Below are 13129 nucleotides of genomic sequence, written 5' to 3'. Positions count from 1 at the left end.
TATCTCGATTAAATTAGAAAACTGAGGGGTAAGATTATTATTAATTTTAAATAAAAATTGTTACATTGTTTACCCATAATATTACATTGTTTACACAGAATATTAAAATAAAAATCAAATTCCCTAGGGATCTAGATAAAAATCAAATTCCCTGAAGATCTAGATTTTAGACCTTCGAATTATTGAATCTTGGGGAAGATCAAATGTTGGGTACAAGGTAGTGCACTGATAGTGTTAAATAATTTTCATTCCTTTAAAACTCAGGGTTCCTCTCTCTAAACTCAGGGTTCCTCTTTTTTGCTGGGTGTCACCTCCTTCTTGTATGAGGCTCTTTCTCCCTCATGGGAGCTATTCACCACCATTATGGTGGCCATCTCCTCTTCAATGGAGGCTCCTCCTCCATTGTAAGTTTTTCCTCCTCTCTTTTCATTCCTTTAAAACCCTCATCCATGTTAGATCCATACACGTTTCTTCCTCCAACCTCCATCAAGTTCCTCCTCCTCTCCGCCATCTACCAACAATCGCTTGCAACCCCTAAATTAAGTCCACCAACCGATGATCTAGAGTAGTATCGACATGGAAAACGACCCCCACCGGAGCCGCCACCACCGAAAGATAAAGAAGCTTGGAGTTTATGTGTGTGAATTCACATAATAGTTTATTTTATTGTGCTTGTTTTATTGTGGGTTCTAGATTTTCTTGTTTGGTTTATTTTGTTGGGTGTGTTGTTATTAGGCTTAAGTTGTTTTAAGTTTGTGCTCAAGGTATTTGATGAAATGCCTCAAAGAAATTTGGATGAAGGAAATGTGTTTTTGAGTAAGAATCTTACTAGGGTATGGCAAATCAAACTCCTCTTTTCAGTCAACAATTGTTTCATCCACAAGTTGCGAGATTAATCAATATTGTGAATCTGAATAATCGATTTGAGCATGATAAAGTTAGTGTCAAAGCTAAAGATATGATCCGTAATTGGATAGATTTAAAGATTGGAAATCCAAAACATACTTGTCTCTCGCGGAAGAACTTTGCTTGGTTGATTGGATTAAAGTTTTGGGTTGGTACCTTCCTTTTGGTTTCTAACCTCTCAAAGCTTTTCGATGTCCATAGCTTGTTAGTCTTAATTATTAGTGTTGTTGTTAATCTGTAGATGAAAAATACCCTAACACATTTTCTTTCTCAATATTTGTACTATGTCTTTTTCATCTAATGAATGAGATTGTTTTCTATAAAAAAACTTTTTCATTCTCTTTTCCTTTTTATTCCCACCTTCATTTCTTTTTGTATCTCTTATCTTCATTTAACTCTGATTTATCTCTTTGTACAATTCAGTCAACCTGTTATCTTTTCTCACCAATTTTCACACAAAAATTATCTTCAATTCCTAAACTTTGTGACGATTCTTGAAATTGAACATCCAATACACTTCCCTCACTTGCATCATCTAATCCAACAATCCCACCAAATCCTTTAGGTAATCCAACATTGCAATATAGTCAAACATCTAATATGGCATTTAAATCTAGTTTATCATTTAATCCAATATTGCAATCTAGTACTCAATATACTCTAAGAGTAGCATCAACTCCCTCATTTATTTCAATATTGACATGATTGTCATTTTCCATTTCATTGGACCCTTTGTCAACATTAACCTCATTGAGGAAACTGTCCAAATTCACTTTAGCACACATGCCCATATACTCTTAATCTCATTGTAATCAGAGTGAATAAATAAATTCACAAAATTCCTCCCATGACATGATACACATTCAAATCTATTCGTCACCACAGACTTGTCTAGACTAGGAATAAAACCCAAATCAAAATTTTAATAAGGAGAAAAAACAAAACTTCATTTTAACTTACTAAATAGAACAAAAAAACCTAAACGATAATATAAATAAAATATTAAGGGAGAAAAATCAAACTTAAAACGTTGGTTGAACTCTAACTTCATGTTCATTTCTTCGTGCTCCCCCTAACTTATAATTACTAGGTGAATATTATCTTCATCTCATCTTAACTATCAATTCCTTTAGTTTCAAATTTAAATTTCCCAGTGAATCCTAACTATGCATTGTTCTCTATTGAGTTTATGAGAGGTTTTTAAAAAAAGTGAGTGAAGAGAGAGAAAATATTATGTTAAGTCACCAAATTCCAACTCATATGCCATTTAATGCATGTAATGCCAACTTGGACAAGTTTATGGTTTTTTCATCTATCAAATAAGAAAAGAAATGTACCTGGTTAAGACCTATTTGCCCTTTGTTAAAAAAATGCCACCTATTGATTTCAAGGTTAAATTGTGTTCAAATATTACTTTTTCTAACTAAGTTCTAATTTTGTTTAATCTCAACTTTCCTTTTGCCTTTTGTCCAATAATATTGCCTCTGCTGTGAACAAAAGTTACGTTTTGTATTTAAAACTTAAACTCTCTGCATTTCATCTCTTTCACTTCTCTCTACCTCTATACTATTTTTTCTCTCTCTTCTATGTAACTAAAATAGATCTGAAACCTAAACTCTCTGCATTTCATCTTTTTCTCCCAACCTAAACTCTATGCATTTCATCTCTTCCTCTCTTAAGCTAACAAGATTTCTGTCAAATACGTGAGTTTGCATCTGAAATGGTGGATCTGAAGTGTAAACTGACGATGGCGTTATGGTTCTGTGTATTGATTCATGGTGAGTATACAGTGATTATAGGGAAGCGTGAATGAAGATGGCAGAGCTTTCCTGGTCGAAAAAGGGACCAGCATGTGATTTATTTTGCGGTGGTGTCGCGGTTGGACTGAGTGGGACACGGTGGTTTCTGACACAGGTTGATTTTATCCCTCTTCTGTCTTCTCTACTTTCTTTTGTTTTTCTTCCTTCTTTGATATGTTTGTTTTAATCGAAACAAAACTTGAATGTTGCCCCTTTCATCCTTTTGTTTCTTTTGAATAATAATGCATTTCACATATTCAATGAAAGTCCACAACAATGTTGTTATGGAGCTGATGCGAGGTTCGTGGAAATGGTAAAGTTCGGGAAAGGGAAATAGGGGCAGCAGAGAGAGCACTTTCTTCTATTAGAACAACTATTTCTGGAGATCTGAATGTAAATGAAGGTAAATATTTCTATCTTAAGGAGACACGTGCATGAATAGCGTAGCCGCTGTTAAGTTATTTGATATCAGTTGATTTCAAAATTGAGAGTTCTTTCAATGTGTGTGTCTTCTTTTATATTCATATGTTTCTAACAAATAAACGGTACAAGAAGAATTGAAAATAGCTTCAATGATATAAGTATATCTAGCACTGGATTTGGCTTTGGAAGTGGCACTGGTTTTGGATTGACAAAAGGTAGAAAATACTTTAATGTCAAACCTCAATTGATTGGTCTTCTAATCTTATTAGGAGCATTATTAGTTTTGTCATTAACCTTTGAAGGTGTTTATTTTACCATTTTAGGGTTGCTATTATATTTTCCTAATGACTTTATTTGCATTGCAGAGATATGCAGGAACTCATTGTTGAGAATGTGGTAACGTGCATATAAGGTATTCAATAAAACGACTGAGTATTTTATTATTTTGTCATTTTGTATGTCTTGAATAGTTACATTGGTGTTTTAGCAATATTTTTATATGTCATTCATTATGTTTTACAGCATTTGATTTATAGGAAAGTGGTCATAGTAGTTGGCTTGTTCATGCTCTTTTTGAATGTTGTTAAACTGAAATATTTTTTAGTGCAAGTAGTTCTGAGGCTTCGATATTCTACAATTCTACCGGCTACTTTGATGAGTTTGTTTGGGGAGGCGCATGGATGTACTTTGCAATCGAAAATAACGCGTACCTTAAGGTTGCTACTAATCTCGGTATTGCTATACATGCTGGTGCTTTCTGGGGAGGCCCTGATTATGGAGTACTGAGCTGGGATAACAAGCTTGCTCATGCACAGGTAATTTTGTTGAGATTCTTTGTGAATGCTCATGCGTTCGTATATGTTGTGGCTGTTTTGTGTTCTTGAAACTAGGTTGCAACCTGATCTTTATTTGTTTTGGTCTCTCTGCTTATTTATGTTTTTCTTACTGCTTGTATTGTTTATCCGTTGGCGCTGACATGACAGAAGTTGTAATGTCCAAGGGTTATGTTTTTGGGGGCAGCTTCAAAAGTAATAACACTTTTTACTAGCACAAAATCCACTGAATGCTGATGCTTTTCTTTGCCTTCTCAAGACACTGATTTATTTATGATTTAAGAGCAAGGAGAAGCACTTTAACGTCATCAAAATTCAATATGTCAAACAAACTTTCAATAACTTACATTATAGAAACATAATCTAGAGACAATCCTTCAAGAATTAAGGTGATGATTGATCGAAATCGGATCACTAATAAAGGTTAATGTATCGGTTGTTTTAGGAATGCTAAGAATATAATCATCACGAAGATGGTGTGTTTTAGCATGAGTTTGCTTCTAAAATTAAAGGAAAAAGACAATCCCAGAGTTTAATTAAGGTATCTTAATCAATAACATCATCTTCAACTCATGCTTCTAATAATGAAAACACGACTTTCACCAATGAAATTTGATACTAATGCATAGGATAATTTTAGTATAAGTTTGTTCTAAGTCATTTAATAAAAGAAAGGTACTTACGACTAATTTCAAAGCACCATTATAGTATTTGGTACACGTATTTCTCTACTGTACATAAATAATAAACTAAACATATTTTATTTGTTTGTTGAATAATACCTTAGAAGAAGAAGCTTACAAATAAAAAATTAAACAGTTGGCAACAAAATATGATAATAATAATAATGCAACTCTATAGGGTTATGGTATAGTGTGCTTGTATTTGTAAATTTCTGCATCTGTAAGGCGTGATGGACTTAAGAGTCGGGTGTCTAATGATGCAACTCTATAGAGTTATGGTAGTGTGCTTGTATTTGTAAATTTTTGTACAATGAGAATAAACAAAGCCATAAGTTTATATTGGTTTGGATGTTGTATCATTTATCAATTTGGAGATGACAAATTGGATAAAGTGAAGAACTGGACACAGGGTTTCATCCTTAGAGTAGGTGAACCATTTCAAAATTTCCTTATCCTTATTCCAATAGCACAACACATCCTAAGCGATGCCATTATACTGCTTTCTCTACTATCTTCATGAAACAGGTGGGGAAAAAGCTTGTGCTTATTACCAACTCGGACTTTCATTACACAGAAAAAATGATGCGACATTATTTTAATGAGAAATGCTAGCAACACTCTCTTTTCAACACTCTCTCTAGCACTGGCTTTCTTATTGGTTGGAACATATGTGGGTCCTACCACTTTATGTGGAATCCATTTCCAAATTGAGGGACCCACACATGTTTTAACCAATAAAAAAGTGAGTGTTGAAGAGAGTGTTGAAAAGAGAGTGTTGCTACCACTCCTCTTATTTTAATAGATTCGTTCCAAATGATACGGGTTGGAGAGATCTTTTTGACATTGTAAGTTAATTTAACTTATTTATTCAAGAAAACTGAACTCTTATGACATCAGAGGGATGATAAGTGCTCTATATCCTCTCCATTATTTTGTTCATTATCAACCTTGTCCTATTGTGAGATAAGCCTTTCATAAATGGACGTGGCTCTTTTCAATGGATAGGTAATTGTGTCGGCGAGAAAACCAGAGTTTTTCCAAACGTCAAGCCCCATGTATGAATTGGTGACAGGTGAGGGTCTAATGCGTTCATGCTTCAAGGCTAAACCTGGTAATTTGTACTCTTGAAGCAAATATATGCTAGAATTTACCATTTTTTATTTGTTTATGTCATAGTAATATATATCAAAAATGCAACAATCATTTTAGTACTTGAAGACCCATGCAGTTATCATTTAAAATGTTTTTTTGGTTAAACAATTTAATTTTTCTTTCTTTTTATTATTATTATTATTATTATTATTATTATTATTATTATTATTATTATTATTATTATTATTATTATTATTATTATTATTATTATTATTATTATTATTATATTTTGAGAATAAATGCGCGGACCATACCAATACCCATGTGAATGCACGGGTATCCTACTAGTTATAAATAAAAGAAGGAATCAACTTGACTATCATAAGTGTAGTTATAGGGTTTTTTTCTTTTTAACTTTAAAAAACAATTTGAAATATTAGACCAGTTCAATTGATTTTCACTCACTCTAATCTATTAAATATGAACCTTCAAGTTATGTACTTAAATCACCGGTAACACTGCGGGCTATATGCATGACCATATCAATATATCATGCAAAAGAAATTATTCAACTTCATCTTTTCATGTATTAAATATAATTGTTAGATTCATTCATGTCATATGAAAATGAATATTATATATGTTAACAATATAAAGTGGTCGTAAACTACCATCTCTATTATATTTATGTTAATCTTAGGTCATATATTTATCTTCCCTACAAATGTTTATTTGAGTATATATTGACCACAAGGCCAATAGTAAAATTAATATATATATATATATATATATATATATATATATATATATATATATATATATATATATATATATATATATATATATATATATATATATATATATATATATATATATATATATATATATATATATTAAATAACTTAATTTTTTAAATAATTGTTCTAACCATTCATCATTTTTAAATGAATGATATATTTCATCAATTAAAATTTGAAATTTTTTATTTTTTTTCCACCTTATTTTCATCTCTTCTTTTCTTTTCTTTTCTTTTCTTTTTAGACATTCATACAAAAAAAATTATGAATACAAGAGTACTAAAATAAACATTAATATATTTTAAATATTTACTTATACTATTAAAAATACTCCTAGATATGAAAACTCAGGAGTTAAAGTATCATGTATGTTTGGAAAATTTATGGTATAGTTTCAAATTATTTAGACCAACTCAAACTATATATTTTTATTTAGATCTACCTACTTATTTAGATAAAATAGAAAGAGCCGAATATAATGATTTTTTTTTTAAAATTGAGAAAAATGTTAAGTGCTCTTTCAAAAGTTGAGGATTTGAATATTCTGATTAATTTTGATTGAGATCTATCTCTTTCGGTGGCAAAATTATTAAATATTTGTTATCTGAGCAACGGTCTATATACTTGAGTAGCCATATTCAGAATGTGAATCAGTATACCGTATTTGTCAACATCGTTAATAGAGTCATTAATGTAAAGCATGTCTCTAGGAATAAAGTAGAAATAGTTTGGAGGGAGATATAATAAAAAATATGTAATGACATACCTACTTTTTATTAGTACAATTTTAAAACGGCCCTTAATTGAATTAACCATATTTGGTATGCCCTATTGTTTCGTGAAAATTAATAAAAATATGTGCCCCTAATCTCAAAGGAAAGCATGTTTTATTCTAAATAATCTTTCTTCATTTAATCTCTTTATGTATTTTTTTTTCTTTTGTTATATATATATATATATATATATATATATATATATATATATATATATATATATATATATATATATATATATATATATATATATATATATATAGGGCATCATATGAGAATGACATTCTTATGTGAGAACATGAGAATGAATTTGAAACATTGAATTTTAAAATAAATGGTGGAGATTATTTGTGAATCTTTGTTTCTCTCTCCTAAATTATTAGAATAAATGATTGAGGAAAGAGAAAAAAATCAACACATAATCTCCACCATTTATTTTATAATTGTTCAGATTCATTCTCATATTCTCACCATGTTACGTCATATATATATATATATATATATATATATATATATATATATATATATATATATATATATATATATATATATATATATATATATATACCCTTGTGTCATTTGTGTGTGTGTATATATCCTTGTGTCATTATTATACACAAATTTGACTTTTTTTAGTTCACTCAACCGTCGATATATCTAATTCATATATAATTGATGTATCTAGTTCATATATACACTCTCCGATCACTATTATATATAAATTTGACATTTTTTGTTCACTCAACACACACTGAAAGTGGAGTCACGTTGTCGTATGGTATCTCTTACTTTGTTTTCATATTTTTGCTAATTTGTTTGTATGTTATATAATCTGGCTGTGTGTTTGAAATTTGCTTATCACTTTGTATTCGAGTGTTTGTACTATATTCGTATTTGAGTCGTATTGTAATTTCTTTGGCTATTGTTATTTTTGTACCATTAGAACCCCCCATTTTTCAATAAACTAAGAGTACTTGTTCCTTGATAATGTCTATTTTGTAGCTTAGCAAGTTGTGTTTTTTTCGTTTTATCAAATGTAGCTTAAATCATAAGTTAGAACTCTTAAAATCAAGATGTTGAGTGTTTGATTCGAATCATGTACAAAATGTGATTTGAATCATAAACTTGTGAAAAAACTGGGATTTGCTACTGGAATGCTTGATTCAAATCATAAATTAAACTAGATTCGAATCACTGACTCTTGTGACTCGAATCAAGTGCTAACCATGAGTCGAATCATGTATCTCAGTGAAGTTATATTTGGGCTTTGCTCTTCGTTGTCGTAACTAATGTTTTTGCAACAAAAAATATTGTTGTTTTATTAGGCATAACACATTGACTATAGTCGTTGCAAAAAATATCTTTTTCAACAACTAAAGTGGTTGTAATAAATAATTTTTGTTAAGCATAAAACCTATATTATTTATTTCTTTAAAACTAAAATAATTGAATTTATTTACATTTCCTATTAATTAATTTTATTTCATTAAAAATAATATAAATATTTTAATTTCATTTTATAAACTAGTATGAACCACATATTTTTTTTATTATATGTCATTATTAAAAATAAATCATTTTTAAATATAAATCAAAAGTCATTATATTATTAATATAATTTTTAACAAGAAATATAAACAAAAATTAGTATAACACTATATTAATGTACATGACTTATCCTTTCTACATCTTAAATAAAAAAATAATAAAATGATTCTATTCTTACAAAAATAAAAACTAAAAGTTACATAATTAACGAATAAAAATTTATTTCATCCAGCAAGAGTATCTTCTACGTAAGAGTATTGATTTTTCTTCGAAACTTTGCTTAGCACCTTTCTTTATGCAATATTGAAAGCATCTACAATTTAAACACAATCAATGGTTATGATTTAATATATACATATTTAATAATTTATTTACAAGATAAATTTTATTGATAACATTTTGAAGAAGACCAACTATGAAAGTAAAAAAAAGAAAATTTCTTTACCCACCTTCCTATGGGGTCACCCTCAGCGAAAACCCCACTTTACCCTGCTTCGGAAATGCATTTCCGAAATATTTTTTTTCTAAATTTTTCCAGACTTCAGAAGTGCATTTCCGAAAAAATCCCAAAAATTAGGATTTTGATTAATTCGGAGATGCATCTCCGAAAAAAAATATAAAAATCCCAAAAATTAATTTTAGGATATTAATTAATTCATATATCATAAATGTGATATAATTTATGAGTAATTAATAATAATTATTATATATTTTGATATAATTTATAAGTTATGAATAATAATTATTATAAATTTTTATTCTGATTCATATTTTAAAATTTAAAATAATTTTAATTAAAAAAACTAAAATAATTTTACTTACAAAATGAGTTATAATTTTTTATTTATATATTTATAATAATTATTATGTATTTACAAAAAAAATTAAAAAAATAAGTGTTTTAATTTATATATTTATATAATAATTATAATAATTATTATATATTTATATATTTATATAATAAGAGTTTAAAGGTAGTGCACTGACCGTGTAAACAAACTTTACACATACAACCAATCAAAATTCTTACACTTGCCATGTCATATTAGTTTTTTTAAATTAAAATTGTGTTTTAATTTGATACATGATTGTGATTGGTTGACAGTGCAAAAAAACTTTACACTTTCAGTGCATATCCCTTTTTCTCATATAATAATTATTATATATTAATTATAAATATATTTATATATTTATATAATAATTATAAAAATTAAAAAAATGAGTGTTTTAATTTATAATAATTATTATATATTTATATATTTCACTTACAAAATTAATTATTATTATTATTTTTCGTGTTTTCGGAAGTGCATTTCCGAAAACACATTTTTTTTCTTCAATAAAAGTACGTTTTCGGAAATATATTTCCGAAACAAGGGTTATTTTGGTAAATTCGTCAGAGGTGACTAAGAAGGTTAGGAGGTGGGTAAAGAAATTTCCAAAAAAAAATCTATAAATCAAGAGAACTTCAATCTACTAAACATATATACTACATACAAATTGAAAATTGTATCCCACTCCATCCACAAAACAAAAATCTTTTAACTTTTCATACAACCACCCAAATCATCCAAACACCACTCATAATATAATCCAAAATTTCTTCCTAGTAATGATCTCCATGAATTAGCCATATACCATATAATGAACCGTAATAATTTTATATAAACTAAAGTTACTTGTATCTTTCCATAATATCCATTGATCATATCAATCACTTTTCTATAAAAACACAAAGATGGTAACATAAACCTGTCGATTGAAATAAAAAACATTGACGGTCTGAAAAATGGTAACATAAGTGTAAAAACAGAAAAACAATGAAAAGAGAACAAACCGAAATGCATATAGATTTGTTGATAGAGAAGTAGAAAGAAATTCCCTGTTTGACGTGGTATCTAACATATCTACTGGAATTAATCAAAAAAACTTATAAACACAAAGGTCATATTGAGACAGGAAGAAAAAATAGTAGAAAATGGTGAGTGGTTTGGAATAAGAGAGCGGTTTCAAAAATTATAGGATTTAAGAAAAAAAGGAGCACGTTTCTCTGAAGTAGTGGTTTTCTTTTTCCTATTTTATTTTTAATTCAATAAAAAGGACATGTATATCTCATCAATAAATATAATCCCAAATTTGCTAAAAAAAAAATACTATTTACAAGTTAAAGTCACTTTTGTATTTTTAAATTATTTATTATGTACTTAATGTATTTTTTTGTGTTTACCAAATTATTTGATTGATATATATTAAATACTTAAAATAAAAGAAATGAGTAATGTTGTCTTAAATTAGGGGTGGCAAAACGGGCGGTGGTCTTCCGGGCCGGCCCGCGCACCCGCCAAAAAATGGCGGGTTGGATTAAGATTTTAGGCCCACCTCTCGCCAAAGCCCGCCCCGCCAAAACCCGCCGTCCGCCATACCCGCCCCGCCAAAGCCCGCCGCCTGCCAAAGCCCGCCCCTCCTCCAAAACTCACTCTTTTTTTAGTTAATTATAGTAATTGCAATTTTTGATGGTTTATTTTATACATTTATTTATAAATATATGTAATATTTATAAAAAGTTGCTTTTATAAAAAATTGTTTTAAAAAATAAGTGAAAAGTTTAATTAAAAGGTAAAAGAAGCCTATTAATTTATTAAAAAATATATAAATAAAAATAGGCGGGTAAGCCCACCGCCCGCCAACCCGCCATCTTGGCGGGACGGGCATGACTTTTATGCCCATTTTACTTGGCGGACATGCCTGCCCCGCTCGTTTTTTGGCGGGCATAAGGCGGGCGGACGGAGGGCAGTGCGGGCGACCCGTTTTGCCACCCCTATCTTAAATGAACTAAAAATACAAAATTTGTTTGAAAATTAATATTTAATTTTATTAAAAATTTATAATTAAATCTTTTTTTTCAACATAAAGTTTTTATTTATAGTTTTTTTTAACATGTATCGTTATCATATAAATTTGTAACTTTAAAATAACATTCTAACTAACTGTCTTCTTAATTTTAGCAACATTCATTGGACGAAAATTTTCAAATTCCACCATTAAACAATAAATGCTGATTTAATGCCTGAAAAATTGGTCACCACCGTTAAATTGTAAAAATATAATTTTTTGTTATCTGATTAGGGTCATGCTAACATGTGCCCTAAGGACACATGTTAAGGATACTATAATTAGAAAAAGTTAAATATAATTAAATGCAATAAAGTTATATTTAGAGTTTCGATACATTGAATGCACAAGTTCCAAAAAAAAAAATTCTATAAATATCTCATTAACTTGTGCCCTTGGGGCACATGTTAGCTTTTCCCATTTGATTAAAACAAAGTTTCAATCACATTAATAATAATTTCACAAACCAGCAGTATAACAGTTATATTTACAGTGGCAATTTTCACGGAATTTGATCCTTCTAGAACAACAAAGCCATTGAATCAATTAATTCCATAACTTTAAATTAATTAATTATGTTGGCAGAACACCAACAATAATTAAATCTATTAATTATAAAGTGTAATTTAAATAGTTTTTTTTTTTTTGAGTAAGGCAAATGGAATTAAAGAAAAAGAAGAGATACAAAAAGGAGAGGGGGGACTATACCAAGACCCTCTCAGCAATAACGAAACCTGTAAAAACTCATCCCTAATCTATTTTTTACAAAATCACATCTAATAGCTAAAGGGATGGCATCAAAAAGAGTTAGAGAAGTGACACTATGACCTACGTTAGCAAAAAAGTCGGCACATGAATTGCCTTCTCTAAAAATATGAGTGATGATAAAATCCATGTGAACAAGAATAGATTTACAGTGCAACCATCTAGTCCTGAGATGCCAGGGAATCAGAGTCTCCTTTGAAAAAGCTTGGACTGTTAGAACAAGATTTGTTCTGATCAATTATCTTAGTTTTGATGATAACAATAATATGAATTTTGCTTAAGACAATATGGTACTCTAATCAAATGCAATTTCCTTTTCAGGAAATATATAAAGAGTATGCATAATTCAGCGCTCAGAAGCTTTGTCTCAAAGGGTTCAGCATGCAACATCAGAACATGGTCTGGCAAGACATCAGAAGATGGTCGAAGCAGAATCAGAACATGGGTCTATGGAAGCATCAGAAGAACATGAGATCAGAAGCACTGAAGTTTTGATGGTATCACGCTCAGAAGCACTTCAAGGTCAGAAGATCAGAAGATGCTTTGCACCAAGCTGTTTGACTCTGATGATATTCAAACGCTGTATTCACAAACATCAGATCAGAAGAAAGTACAAGT

At 29.4% G+C, this 13129-nt stretch overlaps 1 long non-coding RNA gene across 4 annotated transcripts; it reads left to right on the top strand.

Annotated features, from left to right (window-relative positions):
• The first annotated feature begins 2449 nt into the window (after positions 1–2449).
• Positions 2450–6487, top strand: LOC131652294 (uncharacterized). 4 transcript variants are annotated; one of them, XR_009298678.1, is made up of 4 exons: positions 2450–2820; positions 2973–3343; positions 3494–3540; positions 3733–6487. It is a non-coding gene; the product is annotated as an uncharacterized LOC131652294 (long non-coding RNA). The 4 variants fall into 4 exon arrangements; XR_009298679.1 differs by having other exon boundaries at positions 2450–3108; XR_009298680.1 differs by having other exon boundaries at positions 2450–3343; positions 3742–6487.
• The last annotated feature ends 6642 nt before the right edge of the window (positions 6488–13129 follow it).

The sequence above is a fragment of the Vicia villosa genome, linkage group LG2 (assembly GCF_029867415.1).
Source record: "Vicia villosa cultivar HV-30 ecotype Madison, WI linkage group LG2, Vvil1.0, whole genome shotgun sequence".
NCBI classification, from domain to species: domain Eukaryota; kingdom Viridiplantae; phylum Streptophyta; class Magnoliopsida; order Fabales; family Fabaceae; genus Vicia; species Vicia villosa.
Note: the sequence above shows the minus strand (reverse complement) of the source record. Positions and strands in the feature narration are given on the sequence as shown.